Below are 26,891 nucleotides of genomic sequence, written 5' to 3' on the forward strand. Positions count from 1 at the left end.
CCCACCGGGGTGCTTCGGTGGGGGCCCGACCCCACGGTCGGTTCAATCCTGCTTCGACGAGGCTTTGCCGCCTTGACGACGACGGCGGGGTCCGCCAGACTTGCCTCGTCCTCTGTAGGCCTCCTGAGCCGACGAGCGGGCCGCTTGACGGTAGGTGGAGAAACCGCCGCCGGAACTTTTGGAGGCGCCCTTGCCTCCGCTGCTCCAAAAGGGCGTCCGTCGTTGTTGCAGAACTCCAAGGGCCCGGGCCGTCTCGGTGTCCGCTTTAATGGCCTGAAGGGAATCGTCCACTGTTTTCCCAAACAGGTTGTTCCCATCGAAGGGCATGTCCAGGACTCTGGTCTGAACGTCTTGACGGAAGTCCGTAGCCTTGAGCCATCCACGCCGCCTAAGGCAAACGCCGTTGCCCAACTGGCGGAACCCAGTGTCGGCGATGTCCGTCGCAACGTTAATGGCGTGGTCCGAAGCCACCTCACCTTCCTGCAGAATCTCCAGGGCCTCTGCCCTCTTGTCGTCCGGCAAGAAATCCAGCAGGGGAGCCAGTTTGTACCAGAGCTCCCTGTCGTAGCAGGCCACGATAGCCAAGGCGTTGGCCGCTTTAATCGTCGTCGCCGCAGACGAGATGACTCTGCGTCCCATAGCGTCCAATTTCTTTCCCTCGCCGTCCGGTGGGGAAGTCGATGTGGAGGCCGCACCCCCCCCCCCCGCTTTCTTCCTGGCCGCCGCGGAGACGACGGAGTCCGGGGTAGGCTGCGCCCGGAGGCACAGGGGGGCCGTGTCCGGGACCCGGTACTTCTTCTCATACTGGTCTCTTCTAGCTGGCGTCGTGGAAGGGTTCTTGAGGAGGGTGAGGCCCTCATCCCAAATGTCATCCAATAGAGGCACTGAGAGGACCGTCTTCCTCTTGGCCTCGCGCCGCTGATAAAGGAAACCTTCCTTCTTCTTCTCCTCAGGGCAGAGTTGGAAAAGCTCGGATGCCCTGGTGATCATGGAGTGGAACGATCCAATCTCGTCGGGCGGAGAAGCCCTGATGGGAGGCGACGACGGTACATCCTCGTCGTATACCTCGTCGTCCGTACCCGTCGCTGCCGTGTCAGTCCCCGTATCATCCCCTCGGGTGGACGGGGAGGAGGGCTGGAAGGGGCGCGACGGCTGAAAAGGAGGCGGAGGGTGGATCCTTCTTTTCTTGGTAGGGGGAACACCAGAAGGTCCCGGTTCTGGGTCCCCCGACGGGAGAGGTTCCGTCGGCAACGGTAGCCTCGTCCTTATCTCTGAGCATAAGGACTGTATAGCCAACAAAATGGCCGCCGAGTTGTCTCGCGGCGCTGGCAGAGGGGAATCCGACGGGCGATCAGGGGCCCCGTCGGTACCCTCGACGATGTCGTCGTCACCTGCGTCGGGATCCATCCCGACGGGGCGGTCTTCTTCCACGCCGAGGCCATGGCTTAAGACTTCGACCAGCTCCTCCTCCGAGGTTGAGGCCGAATCTACGACGACGCCCTGCCCCCCCTTTTTCTTCCCCACGGGGGATTTCACGGGGGTCCTATCGATGGGCACAAAAGAGGACTCCCTCCGAGGTGGCAGGGAGACTCTGAGCCCCGAGGTCGCCACCACTGGTGTAGCCTCCACAGGCTGAGCCAGGGCCGCCGCGACAGTTTCGATAGAGGGCTTGGCCGAATGGATTAAGGCCTTCACCACCCTAGGTGCGCTCACCGCCTTATCCTTGAGGGGGGGGACACTGCCTCGCTCCCCCTCCGCCTTCGAGCTCGACCGGGGCCTCTCCAGGAGCTTCGCCGGGTGCTCGGCCTTCCTCTTACCCGACCCAGAGCGTTGGCTCGTGGTTGATGGTGCCGGGGAGGGTGCGCCCTGCCTGGCGCCTGTAGAGCCCGACCGTTCGGCGCTCCCGGTGCCAGCGGACTCGCGGTGCTTGGCCTTATGTTGGACCCCCGTCGCCGGGGCGTCCTCAAAGGTCTTAGAAGACCGCTCGGCTTTCTTCCTCTTCTTCTCGCCGGACGGGCTCTTCCCTTCCAGCCAGTTGGCGAGACGTTGATGGCGGTCCTTCATGGTCCGCTCCGACATGTTGCCGCAACACGCACAGTCCTTCTCCACGTGGGTCTTGTCCTCATGTAGGCAGTAAAGACAAAAAGAGTGTTCGTCCTCCTTGAAGACGTTCTGCAGCTGGCATCCAGGGCAGACCCTGAACAGCTTTCCGGGCGTCGAGCTCCCCTTCTCCTGGGCCATGACCGGGCCTGAGAAACTTCTGGAGTCCTCCAAAAGCGTAGCTCGACGAAATCTTCACCCTTGAGGGACGCAGACGAATCCGACACGGGTCCTCGTTGATCGGATGGAGAATCGGTGGAGCTTGAGGCTCTTTTGACCGAAAAAACAAAGTTTTTGAGAAAAAACGTGAAAAAATAGCACTAACGCTCGAGAGCAATAGCACGAGGATCCCAACACATGAACGTGCGGTAAAAATCTGAAGATGGCTGCCAGAGGCGGTGCTTAGGTAGAGGGCAGTCATTGGCTGTGGTCAGTATGACGCAGAGACCAGTGATTGGTTATTACTACGAAAGACAGATCAGAAACGAAACTGATACTGGTTTTTTCTTTACCGAGGATTCCCAGCCTGACGACGGGGAATATTCATGAGCATGTGAATCCATGCCAGACCCCATGCTGGAGAAGCTGACATATGTATTGGGCACACTGCACAGGACTCATTAACACATAAGTAATGAATGTGTATTACAGAGATAAGCTGCCACATGTATTGAGTGCACTGCACAGGCAGCATCAATCATTGCCACAGAAGTAATGAATGTGTATTACAGAGATAAGCTGCCATATGTATTGGGCACAGCACTGCACAGGCAGCATCAATCATTAACACAGAAGTAATGAATGTGTATTAGGGATAAGCTACCATATGTACTGGGCACACTGCACAGGCAGCATCACTCATTAACACAGAAGTAATAAATGTGTATTACAGAGATAAACTGGCATATGTATTGGGCACACTGCGCAGGCAGGATCAATCATTATCACATACATAAAGAATGTGTATTACGGAGATATGCTGCCATATGTATTGGGCACACTGCATAGGCAGCATCGGTCATTACCACAGAAGTAATGAATGTGTATAACAGAGATAAGCTGCCATATGTAGTGGGCACACTGCACAGGCAGCATCAATAATTTACACAGAAGTAATGAATGTGTATTTCAGAGATAAGCTGGCATATGTATTTTGGCACACTGCACAGGCAGCACCACTCATTAATACAGAGGTAATGAATGTGTATTACAGAGATAAGCTGGCATATGTATTGGGGAAAATGCACAGGCAGCATCAATCATTAACACAGAAGCAATGCATGCGTATTACAGAGATAAGAAGCCATATGTATTGGGCACACTGCACAGGCAGCATCACTCATTAACATAGACGTAATGAATGCATATTACAGATATAAGCTGCCATATGTATTGGACACACTGCACAGGCAGCATCAATCATTAACACAGAAGTAATGAATGTGTATTACAGAGATAAGCTGCCATATGTATTGGGCACACTTCACAGGAAGCATCACTCATTAACACAGACATAATGAATGTGTATTACAGAGATAAACTGGCATATGTATTGGGCACAATGCACAGGCAGCATCAATCATTAACACAGAAGTAAAGAATGTGTATTAGAGAGATACACTGCCACATGTATTGGGCACACTGCACAGGCAGCATCAATCATTACAACAGAAGTAATGAATGTGTATTACAGAGATAAGCTGGCATATGTATTCGGCAAAATGCACAGGCAGCATCAATCATTAACAGAAGTAATGCATGTGTATTACAGAGATAAGCTGCCAAATGTATTGGGCACACTGCACAGGCAGCATCAATCATTAGCACAGAAGTAATGAACGTGTATTAGAGATAAGCTGCCATATGTATTGGGCACACTGCACAGGACTCATTAACACATAAGTAATGAATGTGTATTACAGAGATAGGCTGGCATGTGTATTGGGCACACTGCACAGGCAGCATCACTCATTAACACATAGGTAATGCATATGTATTAGAGAGATAAGCTGCCACGTGTATTGGGTGCACTGCACAGGCAGCATCAATCATTGCCACAGAAGTATTGAATGTGTATTACAGAGATAAGCTGCCATATGTATTGGGCACAACACTGCACAGGCAGCATCAATCATTAACACAGAACTAATGAATGTGTATTACAGAGATAAGCTGGCATGTGTATTGGGCACACTGCACAGGCAGCATCACTCATTAACACAGAAGTAATGAATGTGTATTACAGAGATAAACTGGCATATGTATTGGGCACACTGCGCAGGCAGGATCAATCATTATCACATACATAATGAATGTGTATTACGGAGATATGCTGCCATATGTATTGGGCACACTGCATAGGCAGCATTGGTCATTACCACAGAAGTAATGAATGTGTATAACAGAGATAAACTGCCATATGTAGTGGGCACACTGCACAGGCAGCATCAATAATTTACACAGAGGTAATGAATGTGTATTTCAGAGATAAGCTGGCATATGTATTTGGGCACACTGCACAGGCAGCACCACTCATTAATACAGAGGTAATGAATGTGTATTACAGAGATAAGCTGGCATTTGTATTGGGGAAAATACACAGGCAGCATCAATCATTAACACAGAAGTAATGCATGTGTATTACAGAGATAAGAAGCCATATGTATTGGGCACACTGCACAGGCAGCATCACTCATTAACATAGACGTAATGAATGCATATTACAGAGATAAGCTGCCATATGTATTGGGCACACTGCACAGGCAGCATCAATCATTAACACGGAAGTAATGAATGTGTATTACAGAGATAAGCTGCCATATGTATTGGGCACACTTCACAGGAAGCATCACTCATTAACACAGACATAATGAATGTGTATTACAGAGATAAGCTGGCATATGTATTGGGCACAATGCACAGGCAGCATCAATCATTAACACAGAAGTAAAGAATGTGTATTAGAGAGATACACTGCCACATGTATTGGGCACACTGCAGAGGCAGCATCAATCATTACAACAGAAGTAATGAATGTGTATTACAGAGATAAGCTGCCATATGTATTGGGCACAACACCGCACAGGCAGCATCACTCATTAACACAGAAGTAATGAATGTGCATTAGAGAGATATACTGCCATATATATTGGGCACACTGCACAGGCAGCATCGATCATTAACACATAAGTAATCAATGTGTATTACAGAGGTACGCTGCGATATGTATTGTGCACACTGCACAGGCAGCATCAATCATTACCACAGAAGTAATGAATGTGTATTACAGAGATAAGCTGGCATATCTATTGGGCAGACTGCACAGGCAGCATCAATCATTACCACAGAAGTAATTAATGTGTATTACAGAGATAAGATTCCATATATATTGGGCACAACACTGCACAGGCAGCATCAATCGATTAACATAGAAGTCATGAATGTGTATTACAGAGGTAAGCTGGCATATGTATTGGGCACACTGCACATGCTCAGGCAGCATCAATCATGCTTTGTAAAGGACAATGTTGGCCTAAATTGGGAACATCCAGGATAGACATGTTGCTACAGAGGCATATTTTGGGCACAACCAGCATGACAATGTGCTATATCAGTGACAGTGCTTTCTTACACTGTGGACACATAGATCATCAAAATGTGTTGTGTTGTAAAATGTTCTTGTCTGCTGTTGGTGACATGGAATTTTCATGTTCCCCTTTAGAACTGATTATAAACGTATGGCTTTTTGGTCGATTTTTCTGATGTAAAATGCACCATTTTAATCCCATATTTGAAAAGAAATTCTAGGAGGGGGCACCCCCCAAACCCTCCCTAGACCCATAGCTCCCTCGATACACTCGGTCGCCCCCCAATATTTCAGAAAAATATTAACACATACACACTGAAAGAAATCACAAGTAACTGACCTCAGATCATTTGATGGAGGGGCTCCCTCAGATACTGCCCCTGACACAAAAATCTATCTTTGGGACTGCATGACACATCACTGCCTGTGATGATATTGTGTCAACGGTCATACATTATTGCTTTTTAATATACTGCTTTGGGTGAGGTTGTTGACTTTTGGCTCGCCGGCCCACTGGGTGACAAAAGGTTAATGCTTCGGCCCCACATTCAAAAAGGTTGGACAAGCCTGCTCTAGATCAATTCGACAGTCGAAAGTCTGGTGTGGTGGTAAGGTTTCGGCGGCAGATTTACTGAAGACATCCTTGTATTCTTCATACTCAAAAGGCAATGTGCTCTCTATGTTCCTGATTGTGTGTTTGATCGGCCCGGCATTAGCTTCCATGATGATACAATGCTCAACAAAGTGGGTTGCCAGGAACTGTACGATTCCCGAGGCCCAGTCCACTGTTGGATTGTGAAGCCTCAACCAGGATAGTCCTAGGATTAAACCAAAATGCGGGCTACAATTACATCGAACTGTAGTTTCCTGGTGTTTTCCCCACCTTTCCAATCACACAGGTTGTGTTTGCTTAGGGCCTGATATCAGTGGGGAACCATCCACTGACTCGACCTCCTCTACCTGTTCTTTATCTACCAATGGAAGACCCAACCTCTGCACCAGCAGCTCATCAACAAAGCTGCCGGTAGCTCCGGAATCTACCATCAAGGACACAGGAACTTGTCTATTCCGCCAACTTAGATGGCCTGCTAGCATCACATGGGAAATTTGGGTTTGGTGAGTGTTGGCTAGGGCTCTTGCGGTGTCTTTAGATGTGCTTGCCTGGACCACCCTCATGGGCAAGCGCTGGCGTTTCCCGACGACTCTCTTAGGCTTTGTGGGACACTCTCGAACATAGTGGCCAGATTTCCCACAAAATAAGCACAGTTCGTCACGTCGTCTCTTCTCCTTCTCCTCTTTAGACAACGGCCCCCGTACAGACCCTATCTGCATGGGTTCTTCAGAATTTCTCTCAATTACCTTGGTGGGCTTCTGCTGGTCCAAACGTACTAGTGGCCTAGGTTCCACTTCCGTTGATCTTTCTTCCGTTCGCTTTGCCTCTGGTCTAGGCGTAGCGCCAGATCGATAATTGTGGAGCAATTATCCAGCTGAGGGTCTACTTGTGCTATTAAATCCTTTAGTTCGTACCTTAATCATTGATAAAATAAAGCCATTCTTTTTTCCTGTGGCCAGTCTGTTTCCACTGCTAACCGATTGAAGGTGGTCACATAAGTTACCATATCCTTGCCCCCTTGGCGAAGGGTTAACAGCTCTCTGCCTTGATTAACAACGCTGACCGTTGACTGAAGATTTTGCCAAATTCCTCCAGGAACTCATCCCAACTGTACAAGAGTGCATCATCCTTGCGTACCAAGGTTGTAGCCCAAGATGCAGCATCCTTGGCCAAATATGAAATCACAAAGGTGGTACGGGCTTCGGCAGTCTGAAAGGAGAGCGGGGGCTCAGTGGAAACTTGGACTTGTACCGGAATGGGGGAGGCCCTATTTAACGGGGTGGCTTGAGCTAGGTTCTGTGTCGTCAGAGTATGTACTTTACCTTCCAGGTTTATGTAATCCTGCTAGTCGCAGTCAGCTCTGCCTTGAGCTCCTGTAACAGGGTCAACATATCATCCATGACTTATCGTGCTGCCTGGCCGCTTAATTACTCATGGGCTCGCACTTCTGTCAGGTTCTTGCCCAGTCTTGCGCAGAGGCAGCACGAACGCCCACCTCACCATTGGGTCTTGGCAACTGGGATTAGCAAATACCACAGGCCTCCGCAACCCGACGGGGAAAGAGGGTTAGGATCTGCTGGTTGGATGGGTTGAGGGATTTGAGGGTAACCGGAAAGAGGGTTAGGTAGAGGTTGTGGATGGGTAGGGAGTGTTAGGGTAAACATGCTCCTCTTCTCCTGTGGCCCCTCTTGCGTTATATGATCTCCGCCTTTGCATTCTCTTCATGCCTGACATTCATTTACACAATCACCCATGGGCTGCCTGGAAGCCTTTTCCTGGAGCTTCATACCAGGAATGCTGTAATGATTATTCTTCTAGATGTGTGTGCAACCAGAAGCGCTATGATACTCAACTAATCCAGCATTGCTTTGTGCCGTTCTAAAATGGGCTACATCTAGCTTTTGCACAATTCAAAATGACATTAACATTTCTGTGAGAGTTTTATAATTGTTGCATTTCACAAAAAATTAGGGTGACAAATAAAAGCTACTTAGCTGCAGATTTCTTTCCCCACTGCACCATGGGAGCGAGTTTGTGCTGGCCATGGATTGTCCTGAGGGTTCCACTAGAAAATACCAAAGAAATAATGAGTATGCGCGGAGGAAGCTGTCCGTAATGCAACAGAGGAAACTATGTTCGTTTTACAGGTTTGTGCCGTCACTCGGTGGTTAAGCACTGCGACCTTGCTACCCAGGGTTGCTGTCACCATGGGCTTATATTGTTCCTCAATGAGTTTGCACGGCAACGTTCAAAATCTTTCCCCTAAAGCCTGAGCATGCAAAATCATGCAGGTCAAGTTTCTCCCTGTTTCGCACACTCTGCGACTTGCCACATACTGTGCCTCAATCGCGTATTGCATTCAAAAGTAAGCGTGTGTTGTTAATAGCCAAAAACAACACGTGGGTTCAGCGCTGTTCACATATCTGATTAGGTGAGCAGGGCCTGCGGTTTGTCAGGCGGGTGAAAGCCCTGCTGTGGTTTGCCTGCAGGAGCTCCTCTAACACATGTCCGATCCCTCCTGAAGTCTGTAGTGCGAGCGGGACCTCGTGGGCGTGGCTCGTGCATGCGCGCACTCCAGGGTGTGACTCTGTCCTGCCGGCAGGCTCATGCTTACACAGGCCTGCTGGGAAATGTAGTTTCTGGGCTCTTCTTGGTCTCCCAAGGCTTTCTCTGCAGCAATGCAAACAGAGAAGCCTTCTGGAATACCTAATCTTGGGCCTTTTACATTGCGATATGCCAGTATTTAAGTTAAGTTAGCCTTACAGTTAGTGCTTCCAGCAACATGCTTGGTCTTGACAGGGAGGCTGTGTTCTGCAGGTCCCTCATAGTTAGGGTTTGTTTAGGCTGCAGAAACCTGGGTTGGCGAGCTAAACTCTGTGTGATCTGGAAAGTTGGGTGATCGAGGTCGAAGGATGGGGGAAGGCAGCTAAATGCATTTGGCCAGCGATAATATCAGATGGTCAGTTTCTGCCAGGTTGACATGAAGTGCTAGTGGTTTATAGGTTTACGACTTGGTGCTATTGAGAATAGGAGATGTAATCTTCCTGAGAACATGTGTGTTTGTTCTTCAGTGACCAGGTAATCCGGCTACCTGGCAGGGTCGACTTGGGGCCAGGTAATAAACCCAGTGCAAGGGGTGCTTAAGGGCAGAGGTGGCAAATAGTTTATCGGTTTCAATCGGGTTCTGAGGTAAATGACCAGGATGTGGCCAGAGGCGATGCAAGCTGAAACGGTATTCGTAATCGATTAGTTTGAAACAAGAGATACCAGGGATGCCAGCAAGTCTAGGTGGGTAAGATTATTACCACTGGTTTAAAGTAAATGTGTTTATTGCTCTCCCTGCTCATATTAATGAAGTATTCTTGTAAAACCCAGGTGCATCACACCGGGTTAAGAGGCACCTGACCAGATGGAACTTGTAATAAATTAGGATTGTTCTAGGTGAATATGTAAGCATGTGATGATGTCACGACCAACTATGGAAAGATCCCAAAAAGTAGTTTGCTGTAAATATGAGCTAATGCAAATGCATATTGAAGGGTATGGTAGTTCAGTGAATGTATCCAATGAGAGTGTGGGAATTTAGGGGGATTAGATTTCCTTGTACAGGGTTAGTGAATCATGTTTGGGGGGTGGCTTTGTGACAAAATATTTGGGAGGTTGTTAAATGTTTTAACAATGTATATAAAGTGTAAACTTTGAGTGGTTTGAGGAGAATCGGGTTAGTTCTGTCTCTAAGGAGTCGTCTAGCCCCTCCTGGCCGTTTGCATACAATAAACTTGCTTTATGGACAAATGTTCACTCCCTTCTTGTGAGGTGGGCCTATTTTGAGTATGGAGATAGGAAGTCCACCCCCCCACACCACATAGGATGAGGTTGCCGCCGGGAAGTTAGTGATGACTCCACCGGATACCCTTCCCCTTAAGAACAGGCTTTCTGCACAAGGGCTATAACTTTGGTGTTGATCAGGGGTTCCCTCTACATAGGAATTGTTATTTCTAATTTTGGTATCCCACTTCCAGATGGGCCCTTTTGGAATAAAACCAACTTTTTCCCAGTAATCGAGGGGGAATAAGGAAGGAAGGTTTTACTAGTAGTCTTCTGTAGGATTTCAAAACTTGGGAAATCAGTGCCAATTATGTTTTCCTCCAGGAGCCCAGGAATAATAGCAGCATTTATTAGGGTGGCCTCCCCCTGGGCTCAAATGGTAATTGGAGCCCTGTGATATACATCCTCGTCTCCATGGACACAGGTAATTTTTATTGGAACTCCCCTTCTAACGTCCCTGGTCAAAACTAAGTTGGCCCTTATTGTTGTTTGTTTGCTGCCTGAGTCAATTAAGGCTTTTGCTGGTGCTCCATTTACTGTGGCGGAGTCATGGTCTTCAGGGGTGCAACTCCACAAACGAAATTGCTGGCAGTTTCAATATCCTTTTGTTCAAGTAAGCTACCTTCTTCAAAATCCTTTCCTGTCATGTAACCGATCTTCATTGATTCCTCTTTTTTGTTGAGGGGCACTGATTGGCTAAGTGTCCTAACTGTCCACAAGAGAAACAAATGATGGAGGTGGGTCTAGGAATGTGTCCCTCCTCTGGCTTTATTGTCCCCCTTTCTTTACTGGTCATGGGTTTTCTTTCTCACCTCCCTAGATCTTTTAATACTGGTTGATGGGAGCTATATTGGCTCCCATCTTTTACAGGGAAAGGAGAATGGGGAAACCCCTTTTTATCATTCCTGGGTTACTCATTTCGATGTAGGCCTTTTAAATGTTTATTGGCTTCAGCATGATTTTGCGCTGTTTCTATAGCGAGGGCTAAACTAGGTCTGTGTAACTGAAGGACTGCCCTTTGTAGATAGGGTGCAATGAATTTACAAACTGCTCAATGACCAGGGTTTCCAGTATTTCAGGTAAGGTTTTTTTTACCAAGCCTTAACACCATAGTATTTTGTACTCAGGCCCCCAAATTTACAGGTGTTTCTTCAGGGTTTAACCATATATTTCTTGGTTTTTGTTTATAGAAATTATCTGTTTGGCCCACCCTTTGTAACAATCCTTGCTTTATTCATCAAAAGCAAAAGTAGCAGTACCCAAAGGATTTATTTTATTTTATTTATTATGTATAGTTTTATAAGGCGCCGAAACCTGCGGGCATCAGGGTGCTAACATGGAGACAATAGACGAAAAAAAAGTGACACAGGACACACAGAAAGAGGAAGAACCAACCGTCTATCCTAGTGATTACTTAAAGAGAGCAGTTTTTAAAGCATGGCAGAACTTCAGGTTATTTCGTTCCAGTCGTCGAGTTGTTGGGAGTTTGTTCCAGATTTTGCCCACTCTAACAGGGAATGATCTACCTAGTCCCTTAAACAGTTTGTGGGTAATGCTGTTGATTTGGCCCTGGTTTCCTGAATGCAGGGAGCTGCTAGGCACGTATTGTCAGATTAGTATTTTCAGATAGAGAGGACCAGTTCCAAAGAGACAACGGTGTACCAGTGTGCTAGATTTGAAAGCAATCCGGTCGTTCACCTTCAGCCAGGGTAGGTCTCTTCTACTGGCCAAGATATGTTCTCTCATATGTTTTAAATAATGCGCACAACGCTGTTTCTGGATTGTCTGACATTTAGTCAGACAAGTAGTGTTTGCCCCTATTAGGAGCGCATTGCCATAGTCGAGCCTTGAAAGGATAGCGGCTTGGGCAATAGTGGCGCAATTCTCTTGATCAAAGGCCTGATGTGTCTGAGCAAACGTAGACGATACTGACAATGTTTGTTTATTTGATTGACATGGGCTTCGGCACTCATTGAGGATTCCAAAGTGATGCTTAAAGTTTTTACTTTGCCTAGGACCGGGATTGTCAAGAATCAAAAGGAGGAGAGGGTATCAACACCCTCCCCGAACCACAGAAGCCGAATAGATCGACCCTGGTTGGCACAGGGGCCTGGATTGTTTAGTACAACAGGTAACCACGTGGCAGCCAATGGGGGAAGAGGGATTAGGGAGAGGTTGTGGATAGCTAGGGGGAAATGAGGAAAACCGGAAAGAGGTTAAGGGCAGTGTAGTTGGATAGGTTTGGGGGAGGTTTGGGAGAAAATAAGCACATATATGCCAAGACACCGGACCTATTCTCACCAAACCTTGCATGTAGTTTGTACCAAACTCTCACTAGTTATCTTCAACCTAAACCCATTGCCACACTGTAGTAGCAGGGAATTCCTGACATGTGAAACATGAATATAGCATGAGGTTCAAAACATAGAAGCACAGCACATATAACGTAGTGTAACATAAAAGCACATCACATAGTACTTATTCCACATGGGAGCTCATTGACTAGCACTTAATGGAGCATAGCAACACAGGACATGAAATGGTTTGCAGCATGTTGAACATAGAGACATTCACAAGAGCAAGCGGGATGGCACACACAAGGGGTTTCCCCTTCATGAAGTAACAAACTCATGGCCCTGTGGGCAAGGCACAAAAAGCAAACTAAACAGTTCATCACATTCAGGGTTTCCCCTATCGCCTCATGCAATGATGGTGAAATTTCAACTAGCACCTCATGACACTCTTAGACGTGCTTTCCGCATTTCCCCAGTGGTTTATAATGTCTGAGAAACATATGCACAATGCCTGCCTATAAACGTTCTATCCAGCTCTTCACCAAGAAGCTGAAAGTCATGCAGCCGTAGCCCCTTCACCTCTGCAGAATCACACGTGCGCCACGCACACCTTAGGTACATATCATGATTATTATACACACAACTAGTAGGCACTTATCTGAGCGTCCGGAGCCCCGTGAGGCAACCCGGACCAGAAGACGTAAAGCGCAGCACATGCCAGACCGTCCCTGCCTACCACTGCCGTGGCCCGGGTCAAAGATAACGCTGCATTCCTTTGGCGTTCCTCCCAGCACCAGTTTCCCTCAAAGGAACCGCTGTGGCCTAATCAGACACAGCTGGACAGATGTGCGAAGCCCGGACTACAGCTTCTACCCAGGGCTGCTGGGAAATGTAGTTTATAAGCGCTTTACATGAACTGCACGCCTTTTCTTACCCCAACCCCAATTCCTGACAAGGATGGCATTGTTCTCGATATTAAAGGTGGTGAACTCTGCGCTCAGCTTAGCGCGAGCCTGCCAGGAGCCAAAAATAAGGAGTTCAATTTTACTGCCGTTTAGGCACATCCGGTTCATAGTTATCCATGCCTCGATGATATCGTGAATGCCTGAGATTTTACTGGAGTCCTTACAGTAGTTTTTTTTTAAAACCTTTATTTTTCGCTGTTGAGTACAATACACATCAGATCAAAACATTCAATGAGCAAGTATACCAGCATAGACCCATTGGTCACATATCATTACATTATTTCTACTATACGTATTAGATCCATTTTTTGCAGTTATGCTATATCCCCCTTACTTATTTTCGTTCTGTTTGAAGGATATTGTTTTATGATTCTGGTTACAGCCGCTAGAACAGCTCATGAGGAGTCTTCCGAGTCCTCTTCTTGGTTGTCTTTGAGGTACGTTTGTAAAGATGCCCAAATGTCTTTCGGTCTACTGGTAGGATTAACACTGTTCACAAATCGCTCCTCTGTGTCCTGCACATATATTAAGTCTCGGAGCCGTTTCTCCTCTGTAGGGGCGGCCTTAGATTTCCATAGTTGTAGTATGTTTCTTTTCGCCCCCACCACCGCCACAAATCTCTGAGTTTTTACAGAGGCCTTTCCGATATAGCCCAGGAGATAGTTGTGTGGGAGGGCTGGGATCTGTAACCCTGTAATGTCGCTTATTTTTTCAGCTATAGCTTGCCAAAAGGATTTTATTGGGGGACATTCCCAGTACATATGTATAGAGTCTGCATTATTATTGCCGCATTTGTGGCAGGCTGTTAGGACAGCAGGGTCATACTTGGAGATCTGTTTGGGAGTTATAGGTAAGTGGTTTCGAATTTTAAACTGAATTAACCTGAAGTTTGAGTTCATGGATATCTCCCTGGTGTATCGGCAGTATCTGGACCATTGGGCGTCTTCTATGTCAGTGTGCAGGTCCCGTTTCCATTTACTTTTCATTAGATTCCCGGATGGGGTGTGCCCCTGGGTTGCTTTGTACAAGCTCGATACCGAGCCAGTGAATCCTTCCGGGGATAGCAATGGTTCGGTGGGGCTACAGGGAAGGGCGGCCATTTCTTTTTACATGCAGCTTTTAATCTACAGTACTGTAGCATGGTGACGAGTCCCTTCCCTACTTTATTATGTACTATATCCAGTGTTGCGAAATTGCCCTCTGGGAATAGGTCTCCTATTTTCATTTTCTTTTCCGGGTCCCACTTACGCTGCATGGCCGTGTCAAATGTTGGCTCTAGGTCGGGATGGTGCCATAGGGGAGTGAGTGGCCAATATGGGTTATCACAATCCACTGTGGCGAATAGCACCATCCCGGCACGGATTGTGGAACTAACCGGGTCTACTTCTTTTATATTGCCCTTCCTGATTGTGTATGGCATTGCCCGGATATCTGCCAGGGCTACAGCGAATTTCTCAGTGCGCACATGGGCATGATTTCCAGCTGTTTCTCCCAAGTATTTTGCGAAGTGCGCCTGTGCTGCGTGGAAGTATGACATGAAGTCAGTGGCCGTCAGTCCCCCAGTTTCTTATCGCTCGCAAAGCCTAGGCCATTGTAGTCTCACTGATTTCACAGCCCATTCAATATTGACAGCTAGTTTCTGTAGCCTCTGAAAGAAGTCCCTACCCGGCCAAATGGGTATCCCACAGAACTTGTATAACAATTTGGGTACTACCACCATCTTGAGCAAAGCCACGCGGCCATACATGGATAACGGCAGCCTGCCCCAAACTGCGAGTTTGTGCTCTAGGAGTTTCAGATAATGCTCATAATTATTGGCATAAAGGGTCTGTTTGTCGGTGAACATTATTATTCCCAGATACCGTGCTGTGGTGGGGGACCATTTAAATGCCTCTGTGGCCGGATATTGCTCTGTGGTTGGCATTAGTGGAATTATTTCTGATTTCGTCTGGTTAATTTTATATCCAGAGTACTTGGAGAATGTGTTTATTTCCTACATTATTGGCGGTAGGTGTACTTCCGGGTGCCTGATGTACACCATTGTGTCGTCTGCGTCTAAGGATAGTAATTGGGGGTTACCTCTAATAGGAATGCCCCTCCACATGTGTTCATGCCTGACCTTAGCGGCCATACCCTCTATTGTAAGCGCGAATATGAGTGTAGCTAGCAGGCAGCCTTGGCGGGTGCCCCTGCCTAGTTCAAAGGGAGGGGACAGCGTGTTACTAGTGCTTACCATAGCCACCGGATTCTTGTACAACATGCGGATATAGCTCTTGAATACTGGCCCAAACCCCATCTTGTCTAGCATTGCAAACATATAATTCGATGATACTGAATCTAACGCTTTTTCAGTTGCGTAATTGCGGCAGCTTTGGCTTTTGGGTCTAGCTGTGATGTAATTGCAAAAAATCTCTGCAGGTTCAATGTCGTTGTGCGGGTAGGAATAAACCCTGTCTGATCTGTATGAATTAGCTTGTTCATGTGCGGGAGCAGTCGATTTGCCACTGCCTTCGCAAAAATCTTTGTGTCGGGGGTTTAGCAGTGACAATGGGCGTTATGATGCCGGGTCCTGCGGGGGTTTTTGAGGTTTAAGGACAGTTACGATTGCTTCCCTCATGGTGGTAGGTAACTTTCCCCGTTCAAGTGACTCCTCCCGGGTCTCCAATAGTCTCGGGGCCAGCTCAAATTTAAACACCTTGTAGAGGTCGAGCGGGATGGCGTCCGACCCAGGGGCTTTACCTGCATGAAGGTCTGAAATGGCTTGTTCGATTTCTTTCATTGTCAGCGGGAGGTAGAGCATCAATCTTTTATCATCCCCTAATGTCGGTAATGGGAACGAGTCCATGTATGCTAGGAGGTCTGCCTGGGGAACTGTGTCCGCATTTGCATATAATTTGGAGTAGAATCGCCGGAACACTTCTTTTATTTCATGTGGTGCAGTCTGCACGTTCCCATCCTTATCATTGATGGTGGTAATGCATCTAGAACCCTGTTCGGATCTGATAAGGTTTGCCATTGCCTTACTTGCCTTGTTCCCTTAGCCATACTTCCGTGCCCTTTTGGGTTGGGTCATATAAAGGACTTCTTGTTCTGCAAGCATTTTAAATTCCTCCAGCCGCTCTTGCATCTTTTGTAGCTGCTCCTTCCCAAAGGGCCTGGTATGTTGGGCCTCTAAGTCCTTCACTTCCCGTTCTAACTGGGATAGGTTTTTCCTTATTTCCCTCAGGGTGCCGTATGATGTCCCCATCAGCTGGCCTCTCAGCCACACCTTGAACGTCCCCACACAGAGCCCAGGGTCCGATTCGTCCTTTAGTATGTCTTGTGGCATGCGCCATATGCAGGTGGTACATTCCGAGTTTTTGGGTAACATTCTCAGGAGAACCGGAGAATGGTCCGACAATGTGCGTGGTAGGATTGTGCACGGATCCATCTGTGGCATCAGTTCAGGGGAGCACAGCCAGTAGTCGATACAGGAGCTGGTACCATGTACCCCTGAATAAAATGTTTAGTCCCTCTCGAGGGGGTGCAGTTCCCTCCATATGTCTGTCATGGGTAGGGTGACCATTTCCTGCTGGAGCGTGAGTGCCGCCCTGGTAATTGGCCTATGGTTTCCCGCAGATCGGTCCATCTCTGGGTTTAGAGTCAGATTGAGGTCTCCACCCCAAATCATTTTTGCATCACCTATCGGTGATATTAGTTCCAAGATGCGAAGGTAGAACTCGGGACAGTCTGTGTTTGGGCCACACGTATTAACTAATATGACTTCCTCATTATGCAGCTGGCCCCACATTATTACATAGCAGCCCTCTTCATCGGTTCGAACCTTGAACATCCGGAAGTTCACTCTCTTGTGTATTACTGTGAGGGCCCCATGCACCAACGATGAGTAATTCGTAGCCGCTTTTGTGTGACCCCAGCTTTGTGCGAATGTGTCTGTAACTTTCATAATAGCGTGCGTCTCTTGTAGGAATAGTATATCCACCTTATGATGGGTTGCATATGCTAGTATCTTTCTTGCTTTTATTGGTTGTGCCAGACCCCGCACATTCCACGTGAGTAGCCTTACTCCCTGCATCTCCTGCGTCCTCAGTTGTGTTATTACAGGTATGTCGCAACCTCATTCTCCGCTGAGGTACTATCATGTTTCTTGTTCCGTACTCATTTTTTTTAGGTGTTGCGCTTCGTCTCTGCATCTGACCACATCCTACTGACTTAGCCGGATACTTGTTCGTGATCAGAAGGTGCGCATGTGCTTCTTCTTCGTCTCCCCCACCAATCCCACCACCCTAATACTGTTTCGGCGGGACCTTGATTCCAAATCTTCGCACTTCGTCTGTACTATCTTCAAGTGCTTCTTGATGGACTCTATATCTTTGCCGTGGATAGCTACAGTGTCTTCAACAGTGCTTATCCGGTTCTCCGCCTCTAGTACACGAGCATTCACTTGCTGGAGATCCGCCTTGATGGACGTGATGGTGGTACCAATCTCATCCAGTTTCGAATTTACTGGGGCAAAACCGTTCTGCAGTGCTACCATGTAGGGGCCCGGGGAGTCCCCTCTTGGGCTCCCTGGATCTGGGGTGGTGGTCTGTGATGATCCGTCTATTTGGTCTCCCATGTTGGTACTAGTGAATGCATCCATGGGCCCCTTCTTGTTGTGCTTATTGTCCCTGGGCATATTGTGCGTGATGTAGACTGTGTTTTAACGTGGGCCCACCGGCCTTTGTTGTGAGTGGTCTTACTGTACCATGAGACTTCTGTGGTCGTGCTTAGGGGTTTAGTAGAGCTGTGCTGCAGCTGGAACTTGTCCACCCCTAAAGGTCCACCAGCCACGGCGCTTCAAGGTGTCCCCCTTTGATCAGCAGGGTATGTTCTTGCTGGGTATTGCGGGGGGAAAGGGCTCAATGTTGTTACCCGTGGCCAGTCGCCACCCGTATCCTCTCGTGTCAGCGGTATGTGCAGCGGTTTAGTTTGTCACCCGCCTCTTTAACGGAGGGTAGGATAAGCAGCGCCACCAGTAATCATCAGGGAGGGGCACACGGAACCCCAGTCCCGCCCGAGGGTGCAAGCCTCTTCTAGCCCTCCTTTGATCTTGGGCTATATGGGGTGTGTGCTATCGAGGTCCCAGTACGCTCGCTGCCGCCAGGGGAGGGCAGCAGGACACGCCGTCACCTACCTCTCCGTTCGGTATATCAGCTACTCTTAGGCCCCTCTGTGTGCCCAGGCGTACGCTGTACAAGGCAGGGAGAGTCAATGCAGTCTCTCATGCTGTGCGGCCCCAGCTGCAGTCCGAAGATGTCCTTGCCCGTGCAACGCGTAGCCCTCCTTCCTTATCTCACGCTTTTCTGCACGGACTGTATGTAGACAATGGGGGGAGGCCCTCACCGGCGTTCGTCAGGCCGTATTGGGAGTGCGGGGGGGCCCCGCCCCCGGCAGACCAACTGCTTGCTTACAGCGCACACGGCGGCTGCCGGGGAGGGCTAGCCTGCACCCACTCCTGCACTGGGGTCATCCTAACAGCTGTACCGCTGCACCTTACGCCGGGATCTTCAACGCCCCCCCACAGCACCATCCGCACTCCCCCGTCTTTGCGTCCCATGGGCCTCAGAGGATGGGTACCAGACAGCCTGGGCCCAGTCCGCACACTTGTGTGGGTGATTCAGGAAGGTAAGGGGGGGCCCTCGACCCGGCTGGCCAACAGCTCGCTCACAGCGCACATAGGGCCGCCGGGGAGGGCAGCCCGCACCCATGGCCACACACGTATGTCCCCGTTGCCCCACTGGTGACGACCACGGGCCGATCCTGTTTCAGCCCCCGCGGTCACCTTCAGGATGTTCCCCCGCCAGCAGTCCAGTCTGCAGTTAGCTGCGTATCGGTGGGGGAGGAGCAGACGGCCTCACCAGCTCCTCCCGCTCAATCCACCGCCCGGCTCACCAAAGCAGATTTACTCGTGTTTTGAGGGCTGCCGTTACTTCTTTCCAGAGTCGGCCGGTCCCATGGGGTTGTCGCTATCCCCTCTGCTTCAATTAATGTGGAGTTAGGTCTTGGATATGTAGGATTTTCATCAGGATTTATGGATGTCGGCGCAGCTACTCTGTCAGGCGGCCATTTTCATTGGCTCGGACAGCGCCCGCCGTCCTTAAGAGTAGTTGCCGCTCAGCTCTAGAACTAACTGTGTGTCATCAGCGTAGTTAGTAAAGACTGTGCCAGAGCTCTCCAATAGGGCACAGAGGGGTCAGAGGTATAGATTAAAGAGCACAGGTGACAAACGTGCACCCTGTGGTACTCCACAACTAATGGGAGCTAGAGATGAGAAAGTGTCTCCCCAATGGATTTTGGACATTTGGTTGGCAAGGAAGGAGTGAATCCAATCGACTGCCCCCTTTGAGCAGTTTCCTGCCTGTTCGATAGCTTGCAGTAACCTGTCATATTCCAGCAAATCAAAAGCAGCAGACAGGACAAGCAACATCAGCACACCAGCTTTTCCTTCATCCATTATCATCAACATATGGGTCTGCAGGACGATAAGTGTTGTCTATGTGCTATGGCCTTGCCTGAAGCCTGATTGTTGTTTGTGCAGAATGTTGTTATCCTCCACAAAGCGTTGGAGTAGCCCTGTAGCACACTTATCAAGGATTTTCAACAAAAAGTGGCAGTTTGTGAATGGTCTGAGGTTACGCGATCTTTCAGTTCCAGACGATGTTTTTTGTATCAATGGGGAGACTGTCTCGATTTTAATAGCTTCGGGGATGTAGCAGTCTCTAAAAGAGGCATTGATCATGCGGGTAAAGAACGGAACAAAGAGTTCTTGGTGAGCCAACATGATCTTTGGGGGGTTAGGGAGTTTTGGCGCGCATGAGGTGGGTCACATTGTGGTCAACAAAACTCTCATATCTGAGTTGGTAACTGGGATAAATGCTAATCTCTCCTGTTCTGGTAGCTCAATATGGTTTGTTTGGAGCCTTGCCGTTGGGTCCGAATGGGAAAGGGCATGGCTGATTTTCTCTCAGGCTTTCAGCATTTTATCTTCAAACGCCTTTTGCACTCCTGCACAGTCGGCTGCTGTGGGCTGGATGGTGATGGCAAGAGCCTTTGGCTTCCGGAGGGATCTAAGGATTTCAAAGACTTTCCCTGTGGAGTTGTGTGCACTATTTATTTGATTGTTATAGAAGTCTTTCTTGGCGTCTAGGATGTTTAGTTTGTAAATTCTTCTGCTGCCTTCCAGTTGTTTTTATCATCTTCTACTGAGGTAGATATCCTCCAGCTTCCTCTTGTCCTTCTTAAGGATTTTAAGAATGGTACCATTTCTGGTGGCCTGAGTTCTTTCTAACCAATTTGGAATGAATAGGAGCCAATCTAGCCACCAACTACTGAAAGGTGGATTTAAAAGCAGACACTTATGAGTCACACAAGTCATTATCCGACGTTTGGGCCATAAGACTTTGTGTACTGGTGCTAATTATTGTAGTTCCTACTTAGTACTTTTTGGGGGTTGTTGGGAGTTTATGGTAATGGTCTCTGTAGTGAAATGTAGAAGTCTATGCAGTAATGATCAGACCAGGTACAGGGCACTGTGTTGACGGTATCAAAATTTTGGGACACCACCCACTTGAGTACATTATTTTTGTCCGAGGTGGGTTTGTTGTTGAGGACGGTGACATTAAGGTTATTGAGAGACCTCTCTAGGTCTAGGGATTCCTTGTCCCTGGGGTTACATCTCCATCGATTCAGCCCCCCCACGAAAAGAGTGGATCCGCTAAAACCACTCAGTAAACTACCAATTTCTTTGTTGAATCCTGGCATCACTGACAGAGGTCGGTATATCAGGATGAAACGGACACAATTCTGATTGGTGGGTGTTATTTTAATGTGCAAAAATAAGTATCTCTGACAGGATATGGGGACTGGAAGAAGTTGAACTGGGTCTTAAAGATGAATACAAACGTGTCCATGGTCCCTATTGCCACAGAAGATAGAGTAGCCCTCTGTGACAGATGTGTCAATCGTAAGACCACTGGAATCTAAGATCCAAGTTTCCGTGAGACACATGATGTTGATGTCTCTATCCAAGATAAGGATGTGGATGTCATGTGCATGTTTTTTAGTGACCTTGTGTTTAGGAGACTCAATCCGACAGGGTGGTTTTATTCTACGTACCCGTTCAGGTCATACCCATTTAGGTTGTGCCAGAGGAGCGTGTGAGAATCGCGCTGGGGTTGTTTTGCACCGGCTGCACGGATTTCGGTCCAGGGGAAGCAGGTGTGAGCAAGGGGACATGCTGGCTCACGCTGTAATCAGCCTTATCCAATCTCACCTGTACGTATTTCACAATGCTTTCCTCCCTGTGGGTACGTTGGAGCTCAAGCAACAGATTGAACTGCTGCAGATAACCCATCCCACCAGTAAGACCCAAGTTACGAGGGAGACCGTGTATCGCGTAATGCTGAAAGTGAATCGAAGTAGGCTGGGGGCTGTGGTAGGGTTTTGAAGGAAAGGGCAACTGCAGACCTTACCAAAGGGCCTGGGAGCCCGACGCCGAGCACATCGATGAATGCTGAAGACCAGGCCTGACTCAGGTGAGTCAGCGCAGGTGCGCCTGGTCACCTAATTTGTCAAGTGCTAGGGCTGCTGGGGGATGTAGTTCCCAGACCAGCAACAATAGTCTAAGGCTGGAAAAAATAAACCTAGATGCTGCTTCTAAAGTGAGTATCCAGCCACTCACATGCAGTGATCTGATATGATTTAATATTTTATAGGAATTTTGTAGCTCGCCTTTTAACAGAGGAGGATCCCCCCAATGGATTCGAAGCACAAACCTCTCAAAGTTGAGAAAGGAAATTCCCAGGTCTTCCCCTTCCTTGAAAGGTTGTAGCACCACATGGGGAAATATGGGTCTTTGTTAAGAGGCAATAATTTGACGGTCCTTCGTCAATTGTGGTCTCTTTTCCCCTTTATGCATGTCTCTACTTTTTATTATTTCGTTCACCCGGTCGTCCGGCAACATATCTCCTTGTTTCCTTCTATTACCTTTCACCGCGACTAGCGCATTTGCAGCATCTCCCCCTTTCTACATCTATTGTACTATTTCCTTGACTTCCCACGCACACGTCTTACAGCCTTCAGTGTACCTCCTCACCTGATGACAAAGACAGGAAGACCAGGGTTCCCTTTCAGACCTTCTACATCACTCCCTTGTATCCTGAGTACTAGGATTGCCAATGCAGTTGTGACTCTGGTTGAGGCTGGGCTGAGAAATAACAGAAATCAGCGGCTTCGTCGATTTGAATACTTAATTAGATATATTTCTGTGGAGTGCTTTGCGTGCATTTGGATGAGCTTTGTACGGCTAAATGACTCCTCTCAACCGCTTCTTGGCGCTTGTGTGCCGAGCAGAAATTTTAATGTGGAGGTTGGGATCTCCACTCTAATATATACCAAAAAGGTTTTGAGGAAGTTGCAAAGCTAATACGTTTCCCCATTGCAGATTAATAGTCACAGTTAGTCCATTAAAAGGTATCACAACTCTAAATGTTGTCATTTATATACACACAGTTTTGGCATACACACACGTGAGTGGGTTGTGGGAATGTTGTGGATATCTTCTCAGTAAAGCTAGTATTCCAAACACTTACAAAAGATGTCCTCTTCATTATTTTGGACTGAACATTTCAAACGAACACTGACATCTAGTCTCGGTGTACAGACTGGGACACCGGGGAGTAAGGGGGAGGTGGTGTGTCATGTTCACAAAGAGCAGATGCAGGGGCGAGCAAGGGCGTGGGGGATGGGAGTTTCAGCATTCTGCACTTCGTGGAAGGAGGGGGCTGGGAGCAGCTGTCACCGGCCCTTCTGTTCCCTCAGACTCAGCCCTGCCGAGGAGGGGAGAGCATCCTCTGCCCTGCCGCTCCCTGGATTAAAAAGATCGTTTCCATAGCTAAGGTCAGTACATCATCTTTCCTTTTCCTAGCGTGGATGCACTTTATTCCTGGAAGGGGGTCATCATGTTGTATTTTATGCGCCAGATGGAAAGGCGGCCGCGGCGTGCCGGAGGGCAAGCGCTGACTGGATGCAGCCGCCCTGCTTTGTGCTCCCTTTGTTCTGTTCCACGTTCACTCCCTCTCGGAGTCGATGCATCGCCCTGAAATCCTCCACAGAATGGAACCGCGGCACACTTTCTAACGGTCTTTTCCGTTGAACTCATCATCTTCATATGCTCCTGCTTTAATTCGCTGGGAGTTGTACAACTTTTTTTTTTAAATGATAGTCAATCCTACTATAAAACTGTGGGTTTAGGGGGAGTTTAAAGCTTGCACACATTCTTTACATTGTTTGAAAATGTGAGAACATTATGGTGGATCCGAACCTTCCAGCAGCCGTTGAGCATTTATTTGTGGCTTCAGACCCTATATATATATATATATATATATATATATAAAAATGTCTTCAAACAATTACATTTCATTAAGGGCTGCTGCAGTTTGTAATTGTAAACTCTCTCCTAGTAAAAGCTCACACTTGGAGTCCATTTGCCAAAAAGCGACGCGTTAGTCAGCTTTTAGTCATTGTGATGGAGGGCTTGAGCAGCTGTGGTTAATGGCCGGGCAGGCGGCTCGGTAACTGCCTCCCCCCTGCAGACAATCACTGTAACCGAATCAATGCTCAGCTGCTGCTCGCGACTCCTCCATCTGTCCGCGGCTGCGTGGAGGAGAAGAGGTGATTTGGTCATCATGGCAGAGCGAGTGTGGGCCTCTGGTGTGGCGCAACAGAGGAGAGCTGTTGTCATAGTTTTGGGGCTTCTCCCACCTAATGGTGATTAGAATTCCCTGTGCAGAGGCATAAGAGCTCTCAAGTTGTTCAATTTTCGGCGTTGGTATTATGAGCCACTTCAGGGTTTTCTCTTTGGCTTCTGGTTCTTGTAGTGCTGTATTTACCGATAAGGAAAACGCAAACTCGATCCAAGAAAATGTTTGGAAGCTGGTAGCATGAGCTAGTCGCTTTCTATTGAGACGGAATGTGCAGGGTGGTGTGTGAAAAAGAATGTGGATTACTGTTGTGGTGTATGACTGTTTATAGGAAGAGAGATGTTGTAGTCTGGTTCTGTTTCACTGGCCATGAATGCGTGTTTGAATGTTGGTGACTATATGATGGACAGCTAAGGAGAATGTATAGTGTGTGTGTGTGTGTTCCATGAATGTTTGTTGGGGGCCTGAGCTGGGTGTGAGAGGATGGCTGGTGGTTTCTGTCCCTTAACTGTCACTGAATATCCATTGATGTCTACTTAACCTTGTACATACTTACAAGTAACTGGAGTTGTACATATGACTCCACATCTGGTCTGTATACTAATCAGGTGAGCCTCACCACTACCATAACATTGCCAGTTCCTTGTAAGTATGTACAAGGTAGGTAGACATCAATGGATATTCAGTGACAGATAAGGGACATAAACCACCTGTCATCCTCTCACACCCGGCCTAGGCCACCAATGGACATTCATGGAACATTCACACAGTCAACATTCTCCTGAGCTGTCCATCATACATTTACCAACGTTCCATCAGCATGCATTCATGGCCAGTGAGACAGTACCAGATTTCTCACGTTACAACAATTGCGTGGTTTCTGTGTAACTGTTAAGAGCAAAGCATGGGGTCAATTATTAGCTGCTACCACCTCAATTAATGGCTGCGGGAAGTTTGAAAACTATTATCCGAAAGTCATCAAGTGTGATTCCTAATGGACGCCCATCATTTTGTGCTTCCCGTTTTACAAATTAATTCATTCTGGGACTTACTTTTCTGTTTAAGTGTAATCGTCGTTAATTGGACTAGACGGAATTAGTGGGGTTTATCAGCGTATGACTGAAAGCTTTGCATAGCCAGTGATATGGAGCCCCTCGGTGGCACCACACAGCTCCAAAATACCAATACGTCTATCAGATGAATGGGTGAGCATTAAGAACGGCAGCCGATGCATGGTGGGATATTCTGCCAGCAACTCCCATTGTATTTCCACAGCACTGTTATACACCCATTGCTTTCCAGTGGTGGTTTTCAAATGGAAGTCCAGCTCGACTGCAGCACTCTGGACAGCTCCAGCAGGCACCGAGAAACGCCCAATTGCCTTAACATCCCCCCCTCAGGTGGAGGTGAAATGAATGTAGACGATCACGCTACTGGACAAATCTCCAGAGAACCCAAACACCACCCAACCCCGTTACAAAGCATTTGAAACCGTTTTCTTTTGAGAAGAACGTGACACTTTTGTTTGTGTTACTTATGGTAAAATGTCATACTAGCAATAGCAAAGGGCACTGATGGTCTTTCCGATCCCAGTGCTACAAAGGCCTTCATCCCGATTGGCATAGGGGCACATCATAGACACATGACCCACTTCGATCAATGCCATGATGATTCCCTTACTACTCCCCTCCACCCCCCCCAGGGTTCCTGAAATAACTGCCACTTGTGGCGCTCCCTCTGGCCACCAATGTTCTCTTCTTGTCTGGTGATATCACCAGGCAGCGTGACTCTTCACTGCAGGGCTGAGACTCGTGGTTTGGCTGATGTCATACAGAAATTAAAATGTTAATGTTAAAGGATATTAGTACCGTCTGGTGAGTTGAACGCAGACAACGCCCATAGAAACCCAGGTATACTTGCACTTCTACAAAGCATATTAACAAAATCAATTCCTTTTTACTATTACACTTCAAAAGAAATTAGTATATTCTTTGATTCATGGTTTTGTTCTGGGATGCTATATTGCTTAGAAAAGTTGCTGTATGAACACTAGGTGTCAGTAATAGCCCAGGGGCTGCATAGTAGTGTGTGTGTGTGTGTGTGTATGTATGTATGTATGTATGTATGTATATATATATATATATATATATTGCATGTGTTATTGAAAGTATCAAGTCCCAATCAGGATTGTTTATTTAGTTGTTAAGGGATTGTAATGTAGTTTTAATGTATGTGAAATTGATTCTATTTTTGTATAAAAGCTTTAATAAACCAGAGATACAATACAAAAAAAAATATTTTTATTTGTATTGTATCTCTGGTTTATTAAAGCTTTTATACAAAAATAGAATCAATCTCACATACATTAAAACTACATTACAATCCCTTAACAACTAAATAAACAATCCTGATTGGGACTTGATACTTTCAATAACCCATGCATTTTTTTTATATATATATACACACACAACGGATATCTCCACAAATGCTGGGGGAAAGTGCCAAGCCTCATATACGTTCTATGCCAACAGTGCTCATAAAGGAGGCTAGTGCCACCACTGTGAGCTAAAACTAAAAATCAAGCGAGATTTTCTAGGAACTGTGGGGATCTCGATTTGCACAATTACAGGTAATCGGAGTTGAACGTTTGTGTAAGGATTTGCACAATTTCCAAGGTGTCCTAATGAGCCGTCTTAAACCGAATTAACACACCCAACCAGAATAGAAAGCATATTTTTCTAATATTTAGTGCCCTTGTGTTTG

General features: G+C 47.4%; 1 protein-coding gene across 1 annotated transcript in view; it reads left to right on the forward strand.

Moving 5' to 3' along the window:
- The first annotated feature begins 23,167 nt into the window (after nucleotides 1–23,167).
- LOC138582146 (uro-adherence factor A-like) overlaps nucleotides 23,168–26,891 on the forward strand; it is a 70,971-nt gene continuing 67,247 nt past the window's right edge. Inside the window, exon 1 of the mRNA XM_069653176.1 lies at nucleotides 23,168–23,325. The gene's annotated coding sequence lies outside the window, so the exon portion shown is untranslated. The remainder of the gene's footprint in view (nucleotides 23,326–26,891) is intronic.

This window comes from Ambystoma mexicanum, chromosome 1p (genome assembly GCF_040938575.1).
Source record: "Ambystoma mexicanum isolate Mex_15411 chromosome 1p, UKY_AmexF1_1, whole genome shotgun sequence".
Lineage (NCBI taxonomy): Eukaryota > Metazoa > Chordata > Amphibia > Caudata > Ambystomatidae > Ambystoma > Ambystoma mexicanum.